The sequence below is a fragment of the Callithrix jacchus genome, chromosome 11, assembly GCF_049354715.1.
Source record: "Callithrix jacchus isolate 240 chromosome 11, calJac240_pri, whole genome shotgun sequence".
Classification (NCBI taxonomy): Eukaryota; Metazoa; Chordata; class Mammalia; order Primates; family Cebidae; genus Callithrix; species Callithrix jacchus.
Window position 1 is genome coordinate 96890767 of NC_133512.1, and position 13038 is coordinate 96903804.

A 13038-nucleotide genomic window follows, 5' to 3' on the forward strand; every position below is an offset into this window, starting at 1 on the left:
TTGCCATCGTGCAGAGGGAGTTTCTGATTTTACTCCAGCAGAAGTCAAGCCGGCTAAGTAGAAGTGCCTTGATTCGTTATCACCACGAAACTCATTCCAGGCTCTTGGCTACTGCCTGGGAATCGGGAAAAACCCACACACAGGGGCTTTGACCACTGTTCAATTCTTCCATTCCTGCGAGGAAAACAGCGTGGGATTCAGCCCGCTGAGCTGACCGTGTTTTTGCCTTCTTCCATCAGAGTGGCATCTTTCTAAATAGGATGTTGTTCGGAACTGCCATCCACAAATCTGGCAGCTTTTTTTCTGGTCAACTGAGATGAATCCTTTGACTCTCCCTTTTGCCTTTCCCCAGTCTCTTATTAATTAACCTAGTGAGCCACCGCGCCCGGCTGAGGTCAGGAATTTTCAAGGATAGTTTGGTGGGCAAGGGGCTAGGGAATGGGTGCTGCTGATAAGTTGAGGATGAAATTATTGGGACATGCTGAGCCCACCTTTAGGTGGGGCCACAAGACGGGTTGAGTCACGAGTCACAAGTCCACCACTGGGTGAGATCAGTCAGTTGCAAGAATGCAGAAGTCTGAAAAACATCTCCAAAGGCCAATCTTAGGTTCTGTAATAGTGATATTATCTACAGGAGTAATTGGGGAAGTTACAATCATGTGACCTCAGAACAATGCTTGGTTATCATATAACTATGCCTACATCTTAGCAGAATTCAAGACCCTCTCATAAACCTAACCTGGTGGCCTTTCATTAGTTTTAGAAAGGTGGCTTAGTTTCGGGAAGAGCTATTATCATCCTTGCTTTAAGGTTAAATGGAAAATAAATTCATCCCAAAGTTAGTGTGGCTTACACCCAGGGATGACCAGACAGCTTGGAGGTCAGAAGAAAGATGGAATCGACTATGTCAGATTTCTCTTACTCTGATAATTTTGCAAAGGTGGTCTCAGGGAGAAATGAACAATTCCTCTTTACAGGGTAACCAGAACTTACAGTGCTTTTATCCAGTGCAGGAGGCTGTATGCCATTGGGAATAAGCTGCTGTGTGTCTGCATCCCATACAACCATCTGTGATTGTTCTTCAGTGAGCTGTGGGTCCAGCTCAAAATGCCCTTCCACCCAGCATCATTGAAAACTAAAGAAGCCGCCCCTGAATTAGTTACTGTCACAATCCATTTTAGTAAATGTTCTTCAGGAAGCTGATGATGCCAAGCTACAAAATGAAACAATTCTTCTGCACGACACCTTCTGGTTTCGGTAGATTCTCGGTTTCGCTTTTCTGCCACATTGACTACCTTAGTAACCACAGGTCTTAGAGGTACTTTCCATTGTGCCTGAATAATTTTCCCCTTGGGAAGTAGCTTTGAGGCTGGTGGCCAAATCTGACTCAACTGAAATGTGAGCTTGATTTAGTATCAAGGTCCCTGCCAGCACTCTATTTTAATTTCATTTTTTTAACTATTGCAGATAATAATCCCTAAGAATTGAGTATTTGCCATTTTCTTATTAGCTTGCATTTTTTTCTCCCCCCTTTCCTCTCTCTCTTTCTTTTCTTGTTCCAGACAAATTCTCACTCTGTTGCCCAGGCTGGAGTGCAGTGCCATGATCATGGCTCACTGCAGCCTTGAACTCCTGGATTCAAGAGGTCCTCTCGCCTCAGACTCCCTAGTAGCTGGGACTACAGGTGCATGCCACCATCTCTTACTGAGTGAAAAGACTAGCTTGTGCTCACAGTGAACCAACTCCCTGGGAGTTAGATTCATCTCTGTGTTTTATTAACCTTTGTCTTTGGTAGCTGAGTGCAACACAACTGCTGTTCCATGCTTCTGGAGCCACTCAGGAATCAAAGGTTCCTCATTTGCCACCCTTTTATCCATTTTCCTCCCAAACCACATGTTTCTGTGAACCAGGGCTGATCCAGCATATCCTACTTTTGACACCAATTCTGAGAGTATAGAGAGAAACAAACTCAGTTTCTCCTAGAGTCTCTCTCAACAATCAACACAGAACACGTCTGTAACCACACCGATCAAGCAGCCCTCTGCAGGGGACACCAGTTGGCTGTCCTGTAATTCATTCCATTCTTGCACTTATCTACCTGGGGATAGCATCTGATCCCACAAGTTGAGGGCTCCATCCCCAAGACTGCCCCAGACACTTACAATGCCAGTTCACAAGCCTCAGGATGCTTTACCTGTGCTTCTGACCGAGCAGCTATAAACTGAGGTTTGCTAGAGCACCTCACAGAACTCAGGGAGACACACATTTACATTTGCTGATTTATTATAAAGGATATTACAATGGATACTGATGAACACCAGATGAAGAGATGGATTAGGTAAGAAATGTGGGAAGGGGTGCAGAGCTTCCTTGACCTCTCTGGGCCCACCACCCTTCAGGAACCTCCATGAGTTCAGCTATCTGGACACTCTCTGAATCTGGTTCTGTTGGGTTTTTAGAGAAACCTCATTACACAGGTATGAATGACTAAATCATTGGCCTTTTGTGATTAAGTGAGCCTCTAGTCCCGTTGCCTTCCCCCAAGACCGGGGAAGTGGGGCTGTAAGGTCTCAACTCTTTAATTAGGCCTTGGTGTTTCCTGTGACCAGCCCTATCCTGATGCTACCTAGGAGCTGCCAGCCAGCAGCCAACTCATTCACATAAAAATACATTACTTTAGGCCAGGCACAGTGGCTCATGCCTGTAATCCCAGCACTTTAGGAGGCCGAGGCGGGTGGATCACGAGGTCAAGAGATTGAGACCATCCTGGTCAACATGGTGAAACCACGTCTCTACTAAAAATACAAAAAATTAGCTGGGCATGGTGGCGCAGCTACTCAGAAGGCTGAGGCAGGAGAATTGCCTGAACCCAGGAGGCAGAGGTTGCGGTGAGCCTAGATTGCACCATTGCACTCCAGCCTGGGTAACAAGAGCAAAACTCCGTCTCAAAAAAAAAAAAAAAAAAGAATTTCCATTTCCCCAAATCCTCACCAATACTTAAAATGATCAGTGTTTAATTTTTCCCATAATCTCTGGCTCTGAAATGAGTTGACTTGTTATTTTCTTTTCTTTTAAGACAGGGTTTCACCATGTTGGTCAGGCTGGTCTTGAACTCCTGACCTCAGGTGATCTGCCCACCTTGGCCTCCAAAGTGCTTGGATTACAGGTGTGAGCCACCACGCCCAGCCGAGTTGACTTGTTCTAAAGGACTTTGGAAATCTTTTCTGCGGGGAATTGGATTTCCAGGGAATAAGATTTTTTAAAAATCTCTTTGCTGGCCAGGTGCGGTGGCTCACACCTATAATCCCAGCACTTTGGGAGGCCGAGGCAGGTGGATCACAAGGTCAAGAGATCAAGACCATCCTGGTCAACATGGTGAAACCCCGTCTCTACTAAAAATACAAAAAATTAGCTGGGCATGGTGGCGCGTGCCTGTAATCCCAGCTACTCAGGAGGCTGAGGCAGGAGAATTGCCTGAACCCAGGAGGCGGAGGTTGCAGTGAGCCGAGATCGCACCATTGCACTCCAGCCTGGGTAAGAAGAGCGAAACTCCGTCTCAAAAAAAAAAAAAAAAAAAAAATCTCTTTGCCTTCCTTCCATTCTCTAATTGGCTCTTCAAAATGACCTCATGTGCTTTACATGATAGAAAATAAATATAAGTTGTTGAATTGAAAATGTCAGCTTTATTTGCTGGAATGTGGGTAAAGCAGTTTGTCTGAACTGGAAAATTTGTCTGAACTGTAAAGTTTGTCTGAACTGGAGGAGGAACAGTAGGCAAGATGAATGGAGTGAGAGATTTCAGTTCTACATAGCATTGGCTGAGGTAAGAAAAACTAAAATACATATAGATGCAATGCAATCTCTATCAAAATACCAGCTGCCTTTTTCAGAGAAATTGACAGGCCGAGCCTCAAATCCATATGGAAATGCGAGGGACTCAGAATAGTCTGAACAATCTTGAAAAGGAACAAGGAACAAAGGAATCTTAAAAAAGGACACTTCCCAATTTCAAATTTTACTACAAAGCTATACTAATCAATACCATATGAGACTGATGTTAGAATAGACATATAGAGAAATGGAAGAGGCTGGGCGCGATGCCTCACGCCTGTAATCCCAGCACTTTGGGAGGCCGAGTTGGGTGGATCACGAGGTCAAGAGATCAAGACCATCCTGGTCAACATGGTGAAACGCCATCTCTACTAAAAATACAAAAAAAAAAAATTAGCCAGGCATGGTGGTGCATGCCTGTAATCCCAGCTACTCAGGAGGCTGAGGCAGGAGAATTGCCTGAACCCAGGAGGTGGAGGTTGCAGTGAGCCAAGATCAGTCGTGCCATTGCACGACCTGGGCAACAAAAGCGAAACTCCGTCTCAAAAAAAAAAAAAAGAGAGAAATGGAAGAGAACTGAAATGAACCTTCACATTTATGACCAGTTGATTTTCAACAAAGTTGCCAACATAATTCAATAAAGGAAAGAACTATCTTTTCAACAAATGGTTCTGGGCTACCTGGATAGCCACATGCAAAAGATTGAAGTTGAACCCTACCTCATATCATACACAAAAATTAGCTCAAGATGGACTATAGATCTAAATAAAAGAGCTAAAACTATAAAACTCTTAGAAGAAAACAAATGAGTAAATCTTCATGATCTTGGATAAGAAAATAGTTTCTTAGCTATGGCACCAAAAGTACAAATGATGAAAGAAAAATTAGGCAAGTTGAACTTTATCAAAATTAAACACTTTTGTGCTTCTAAGGACATTATCAAGAAAACGAGGACACAGGCTGGGTGCTGTGGCTCATGCCTGTAATTTCAACACTTTGGGAGGCTGAGGTGAGAGGATCACTTGAGCCCAGGAGTTTTAGACAAGCGTGGGCAACATAGTGAAATCCCATCTCTACAAAAAAATGAAAAAATTAGCCAGGTGAGGTGGTGTATGCCTGTACTCCCAGCTACCCTGGAGGCTGAGGTGGGAGAATTGCTTGAGCCCAGGAGGTTGAGACTGCTGTGAGCCATGGTTATGCCACTGCACTCCAGCCTAGGCACAGAGCAAGACCCTGTCTCAAAAAAAATGTGAAGGCAATTCTTTCTATGGGAAAAATATTTGCAAATCGTATATCTTAGCAGGGACTGGGATCCAGAATATACAAAGAACTCTAAAGATCAAATAGGCTGGGTGTGGTGGCTCATACCTGTAATCCCAGCACTCTGGGAGGCTGAGGTGGGCGGATCACTTGAGGTCAGGAGTTTGAGACCAGCCTGAGCAACATGGTGAAACCCCATCTCTATTAAGAATACAAAAATTAGCTGGGCATGGTGGCATGCACCTGTAATTCCAGCTGCTTGGGAGGCTGAGGCAGGAAAATCACTTCAACCTGGGAGGCAGAGGTTGCAGTGAGTCGAGATCATGCCATTGCACTCCAGCCTGGGCGACAAGAGTGAAACTCCATCTCAAAAGATAAAAAATAAAAATAAAGATCAAACAATAAAAAGATAAATAACCCAACTTTTTTTAATGCTCAAAGGATCTGAATAGACATTTCTCAATAGAAGACAATGGCCAACAAGCACATAAAAAGATTAGCCGTTAAGAAATTGGGAATGAAAATCACAACGAAATAACATTTTGCATTCCTTAGATTGGTTAGAATAAAAAAGAAAGATGTAGGTGAAAATGTGGAGAAATCAGAACCCTTAAACAGTGCTGGTAAGAACAAAATGGTACAGCTGCTATGAAGCAGTTCAACATTATGAAAGTTTAAACATAGGGTTACCGTATGACCCACCAATTCCACTCCTAGTCATAGACCCCAGAGAATTGAAAACATGTTCCAACACAAAAACTGTGCGCTAATGTCCATGGCAGCATTATTCATAACAGTCAAAAAGTGACAACTAGCCAAATGTTTATTAACCAATTAATAGAATGAATGCTATAATATTTCACGTAATGGAATATGACTCCATTATTCCATCCATACAATGGAATATTTTCTGGCAATAAAAAGGAATGAAGTACTGACACGTTACAACATGAATTAACCTTTAAAACAGAAGAAACTCATCAAAAGAGACCACATTTGCCAGGCACAGTGGAGCGTGCCTGTAGTCCCAGCTACTCAGGAGGCTGAGGTGGGAGGATCGCTTGAGCCCAGGAGTTCTGACCTGTAGTGTGCTATGCCGATCAGGTGTCCGCACTAAGTTCGGCATCAATATGGTGACCTCCCGGGAGTGGGGGACCACCAGGTTGTCTAAGGAGGGGTGAATCGGCCCAGGTCGGAAATGGAGCACGTCAAAACTCCCATGCTGATCTGTAGTGGGATCGCACCTGTGAATAGCCACTGCACTCCAGCCCGGGCAACATAGCGAGACCGCCTGGGCAACATAGAGAGACACTGTCTCTCAAAAAAAAAAAAAAAAGAAAGAAAGAAAAGAGACCACATTTTATATAATTTCATTCTTTTTTTTTTTTGGAGACAGAGTTTCGCTCTTGTTACCCAGGCTGGAGTGCAATGGCGCGATCTCAGCTCACCGCAACCTCTGCCTCCTGGGTTCAGGCAATTCTCCTGCCTCAGCCTCCTGAGTAGCTGGGATTACAGGCACACACCACCATGCCCAGCTAATTTTTTGTATTTTTAGTAGAGACGGGGTTTCACCATGTTGACCAGGATGGTCTCGATCTCTCGACCTCGTGACCCACCCGCCTCGGCCTCCCAAAGTGCTGGGATTACAGGCGTGAGTCACCGCGCCTGGTTTATAATTCCATTCTTATGCAATTTTAGACTAAGCAAATCCATAGAAACAGAAAGTAGATCAGTGGTGCAGGGACAGGGGGAGGTAACAGCCAGTGTGGGATGGAAAATTTCTAGATAATTGTCATATTTTGCATTTCTATTGAGTTTGCACAACATATTTTGGAAATAGAATTGGGTCTGCTTGAAGGAACACCTTGTTATTCCCTCAGTAAAGCCTCCTCCTCTTCAGTACACAAGGCCTAACAATTTTCAAAGAAAGGAGATATGTTACACTGAATAACCTAAACTCCACTGAGCGTTGCTGATGAGCATGTCCCTTAGAAAGCAGAAAGCACTTCAGACTTCAGTATCCAGGCTCACTGCTGCCATTGCTGGGCGCATTGCACTCAACCAGTTCCCCTGTTTATCCTCTACATGAACCAGTCTTGAAGTCCTGACCCATTTTTCCATTGCAGAATTATTGGTGTTTTGCCCTCTCTCTTTTTTCTCTCTCTGTCTACAGTCAAATCCAGTTTGTCATTTCAAGCCTGGATTCATTCCATAAGCTCTTGATTATGTTATGAGATCCTCAGGGTGTCCCTTTTCTGGTCAGAAACCTGTGGCTCATGGCACCTCTGCCTGAATTTTGCTCAAGTCCACTGGGTTCTTTCTGCTCACTCAGCCTGACCAGCTGTACTCAGCTCACACTATCAGCCTGGATCCCATGCCTCCAAGGAAGACTACAAGTCAGGTGTGAAGCGGCAAGGGGCGTGTGAGTGAGCGTGGGGTCCAGCCACTGAACAGTCAAACATACTGGCTGCTGCCATGGGGTGTGCAGCTCTAGGTGCTGGCATGTGCACTGGCTCGCTGCAAGCAAGCTTCCCTGGCTGGCACTGGGGAATGTAGTGGCACCTGGAAGCTGGAAGACACCAGGAACCACAGGGCCCCAAAGTGGGAGTCACAGGTTTGGGCTCCCCAAAGGTCCATAGCTCTTCCCTCCTCTTTGCCCACAACATGGCAAGCAAGGGGCAGGTTTCAGTCCTGTTTGTGTTACAGCTCTTTTAGCCCTTCCATACAATAGGTCCCAAGTACTTGTCCTGCAACCAAAAGAATGAGGTATGCAGACAAGTGGAGGGTAAGCAAAACGAGGGGAGCTCTTTACTGAGTGATAGAGTAGCTCAGTCTCCCACAGCGGGCAGCTCCTTTCCACAGGGTGTCCCAGTGAGTGTTCAGCTCCTAGCAGAGAGGAGGCCCTAGAGTGGTTTGCTCCTCTCTGCAGGCAGGTCATCCCACTGTCTTCTTAGCTCTCAGCTGAGAGGACACTCTGGAATAGGTTGCCCCTCTCTGCAGGCAGGTTGTCCTGTCATCTTCCCAGGTCTCAGCAGAGAGAAGGCCCTGGAGTGGGTTACTCCTCTCTGCAGCTGGTCATCCCAACATCTGCTTGAGTCTCAGCAGAGAGGAGGCCCTGGGAAGGGTAGCTCCTCTCTGAAGCTGGTTGTCTTGATGTCTTTCTGTACTCTGCTCTGCTCTGGCTGAGCCCAGGGCTTTTATGGGCCTCAGAGGGGAGGAAGTGCATGCCAGTTGAACCATGGGCAGCCATGGGTGGGCCCAGAAAAGGCACCACAGCCCGTACTCCAGACCATGGGGACTGGCAGCTCAACCCCCAGCCTCCCTGAACTGAAGGTGAGGACTCACTGGGGACCTGCCCCCTTCCCCCCAGGAGCCTGTCTGCCCCCTGCTGTTGTCCATGGCACCCAGCCTGTTCATACCAAGGGGCACCTACAGGCCAGTGCTGAACCCCCCTCAATCCCCACCTCAGCTTCCCCACGACAATGCTTGTTGGTGCCCAAAGTCCAGAGGAAGCGGAAGCGGCTTGGGGGCTGGCAAGACAGCAGTGCCCCAGGCACCCTAGCCAGGCTGTGACAATGCCCAGGGTTGGCCCCACATTGCTCCAAGATTGAAGCAGGTGCTGACAGCAGGGAGAATCAAGGCAGTGGGAGCAGGCACTTCTGAGCCTACAAGGGCCAAGGGGACCTTCCCAGGCCCCCAAGAGCACATGGAGGCCAGGGTCCACAGCCCTGACTTGGGTGGCTGTAGCTGAGCCTAGGAGGGCAAGCAGGACTGCTGCCTGCTTCTGGCTCCTGCCAGCTCTTTGCAGCCTGGGGCTGGGGCTCCAGGTCTTCACTGGGTCCAGGCTAGTATCTGGGGCAGGGGCAACACTGCCAGGAGCTCCCTCTGTTTCCCTGGTGCTCAGAGGCAGCCCAGGGTGGAGTGGATCATGGGCCCCAGGCCTGGCTGTCAGCAATGTCAGGCTCAGCAGTCACTCCAACATGGGGCTGACCCCAGGGATGCATCCCCGGGAAGCCCCACACAGAGCCTCCTCCCAAGGCACAGGAACCCAGCACCTTCAGTGGAGTGGGCCAGGTCCCTAAAGTGAGTGTCATTCCCACTTCTTGCCCCAGGCTACCTAAGTGTGGCTCCAGCTGTGCACCCTGGGCCCAGCCCCTATGCTCCGTGTGCAAACACAGCACTACCCTGGGTCCAGCTCCACCTCAGGGCCCCTCTCTGCCCAACTGCACTGCTCCCCTGCTGGTGGGCAACCTGGCCCAGTCCTGTCATATCAGTCTCTAGGGCAGTGCGCTGCAGGGAGACTGTCTCCTCCCCACCCATGCAGTGGCCAGCATGATGGCAGTGACCACTCCAGATGGCCTATCACTGCCATCAATTGTACACCTTCCATCTGGCTTCTCCATGAATCTCATAACTAGGTTTGTCGTCCAGGAATTGACCCTCACAAACTGGGCAAGCAATATTTAGGATCTGACAACCCTACTCTTCAAAATCTCACAAAAATAGGAGTAGTTAATTAGCATAAGTGAAGCTATGCAAAGACCATTTCTTGGGTGGGGGAGGGGATCAGAAAAAGTAGATGATAATGGCAGGTAGCAGCTACTGAGCACTTTGCATTCACAAGCTCATTGAATGCCTACCACAATGCACACACGTAGGGTTATTACCCCTGTCAAGGCAGAGCAGAAAGGAACTCACCCAGGTGGCTCAGGTCCCCATTGGAGCAGTGTGTGCAGGACCTGTGTCCTCAGGCTCCACACATGACAGTGCTATAGCAGGCCCAGACATGGGCTTTGGGGTTTGAAAAGGATGACGTCCTGGGGTCAGAGATGCATTTGAAACCAGCCCAGTTTGCCCATAGAACTGATGTTTACGGTCTCTTTTAAATAAGCATACAAGTTGATCCTCCCAGTTTTAAAACTTGAGAAAGTTACAATGGTCTTATCTGAATTCCTTTCTCAGGAAACCAACCACCAGACCTCCCGGACAGTGTCAGCAAACTGAAACTCACCATATCCCCACCTCTGGACAAAGAGATGCTAGACCCCTCACCCACCACGATTGCCTAACAGCCACCTCTGGATAATGAGATGCCAGACCCCTCACCTGATTGCCTAGTAGACCACCTGCTGCCTGTTGACTTATTCCCTTTCCTTATCTCTTCTTAATTTCTGTTTTCTTGAATGTAGTTACATCTTGTCGCTGCTTTATATAAACCCCTGATTTTAGTTGATCAGGGAGATGGATGTGAGACTGATTGCCCATTTCCTCAGCTATAGCACCTGATTAAAGCCTTCTTCTTTGGCAATGCTTGTTGTCTCAGTGATTGGCTTTCTGTGCAGTCAGCAGCAGGATGTAGACCAAACTTGTCCAACCCAACTCATTTTGTTGTTGTTCTGTTTTATTTTGTTTTGTTTTAGGCTTTTAACAGCCTGAAGTCATAGTCTTTAGTTTCTGTTTCCAGTGATAAGTGGAAAAGAGGGATGAGGAAGGGACTTTACTGGCCCAACCAGAAACAGAAACTAAGAACCCACGACTGTATTTTTTCCCTTGGACACCCCTGACCTAGATCAAATCCCTGGCATTTCAGTAACGTACTCTTTCACTCTTCCCTTCCCTGTCCACCTTTCAAAGGCCTCACTAACCATCTCTTAACACTCTGCCAAGAACCTGTGCTCAACACCTGGGCTGTGCCCTCATTCTTAGAGCATTCACAAATTGCCATTATATTTTATGCATACTTGTTTTATTTCTTCACCTAGACATAAGGACATAGGGGCCAGATCATAGGTTTATTTGTGCTACATCTGGAGGCATCGTGCTTGTGGTCCAGTCCAGAGGAAGCGGGGAGGATGAAGAATGGAAAGCACTTGCCCACCAAGACAGCCCATTTTTTTCAGGCAAACAGTAGCTCATCTGGAAGCCCCATCCCTTAGACTCCCTCACATCTGACTGCCTAGAAAAATGCCACATAGACACTCCTAGTTACAAGGGATCTTAGGAAATCATTGCCTACCCACTGCAGGAAAACAAACAAACAAAAGGTAATCTATGAATAAGGAAGAAGAGAATAGATGCTCAGTAGGTAACCAGCCTGCATCAACCAGGGCCCATTCCAGACAAAGCTTAAGGCAGAGCTTCAGATGACCTCTCTCGGGTATGCATTCCCCCGTCCTGCCACTCGACCTCCTCATCCTCACCCATGCCTGCTCATCTTGCAGCCACTTATGACCATGCTGCAAGTGATTTATCCTCATGTAGCAGATTTTTAGTGGGGTACCCCCAAGAAATGATACAGAGGAGTCTGTGTTAGTGACAGAATTGCTGTCATCAGGATGGCTTGCAAGGGAGCTTTGGTAGGAGTTGGGAAAGAGGGACGCCTTCCCTTCCTTCCCACTCCACCAGCTGATGCCTGGATTTCCAATTCCAGCAGATCCCTATACCACCTGGATACAAGGCTGGCCCAAGAGAAGATTTGCCGAATATCTTGAGAATACTATTTGATACATTTTTCTTACTTTTTCATTAGTAAAACAGTTTAAAAATAATAAAATGAGAGAATAATAAAATGAGAGAAGAAAATGAGAGAATTATGTATTTTTTCTTTTCTTTTTTTCTAACTAGAATAACCAGTTTAGAGAGAATTATATTTTATGTAATTTTTATTACCTAAAATAGAACTATTATAACATTAATGTAAAATTTTCCAGAGTTTTCTTTCTAATTAGAGCTTTTCTTAGAGTCATCATCCCAGGTGAGCAGATTTTTATCCTATTAAAAAAAAATTAGTGTATCTTAAGCATCATTTATTCATTTATTTATTTTATTTTTTGGAGAGATGTAGTCTCAGTCTGTTGCCAAGGCTGGAGTGCAGTGGCACAATCTCAGCTCACTGCATCCTCCACCTCTTGGGTTCAAGCAATTCTTCAGACTCAGCCTCCAAGTAGCTGGGATTACAGGCGTGTGCCACCATGCCCAGCTAATTTTTTGTATTTTTGGTAGAGATGGGGTTTCACCATGTTGGCCAGTAGGTCTCAAACTCCTGATCCCAAGTGATCCACCCACCACGGTCTCCCAAAGTGCTGGGATTACAGGCGTGCGCCACCGCCCCTGGTCTCCCAAAGTGCTGGGATCACAGGCATGCGCCACCGCCCCTGGTCTTAAGCAGATTTTATATTATTTCATACCTTCATTAGTATAACTTCAGTAGCTACTTCATATCTCACCAAGTGGACACAGCCATTGGATTAGTCAATCATACCCATTACTGGTCATTTAAGTTTGTGTTAGCTAGAAGACAGACTTACCCATTGGAACAGACACAAGGGAAATTTTATGTTCTAATTTTTACCTTTTTTTTTTAAGAGAGAGGATCTTGGCTGGGCGCGGTGGCTCATGCCTATAATCCCAGCAGGAGGTGGGTGGATCACAAGGTCAAGAGATTGAGACCATCCTGGTCAACATGGTGAAACCCCGTCTCTACTAAAAATACAAAAATTAGCCAGCCATGGTGGTGCGCGCCTGTAGTCCCAGCTACTCAGGAGGCTGAGGCAGGAGAATTGCTTGAACCCAGAAGGCGGAGGTTGCAGTGAGCCGAGATTGTGCCGTTGCACTGCAGTCTGGGTAACAACAGCGAAACTCCAGCTCAAAAAAAAGAGAGACAGAATCTTGCTCTGCCACCTAAGGCTGGAGTGCAGTGGTGCAGTCATGGCTCCACTGTAACCTCAAACTCCTCAGCTCAACCTTCCCACCTCAGCCTCTCCGGTAGCTAGAACTATAGGCATGTGTCACTATGCCCAGCTAACTTTTTGTTTGTTTGTTTTTTGAGGGACAGGGTCTTACTATGTTGCCCAGAACTCGTGGGCTCAAACGATCCTCTGGCTATGGCCTCCCAAGGTGCTGGGATGACAGGGGTGAGCCACCATCCCCAGCCTACTTTTTTCTTAA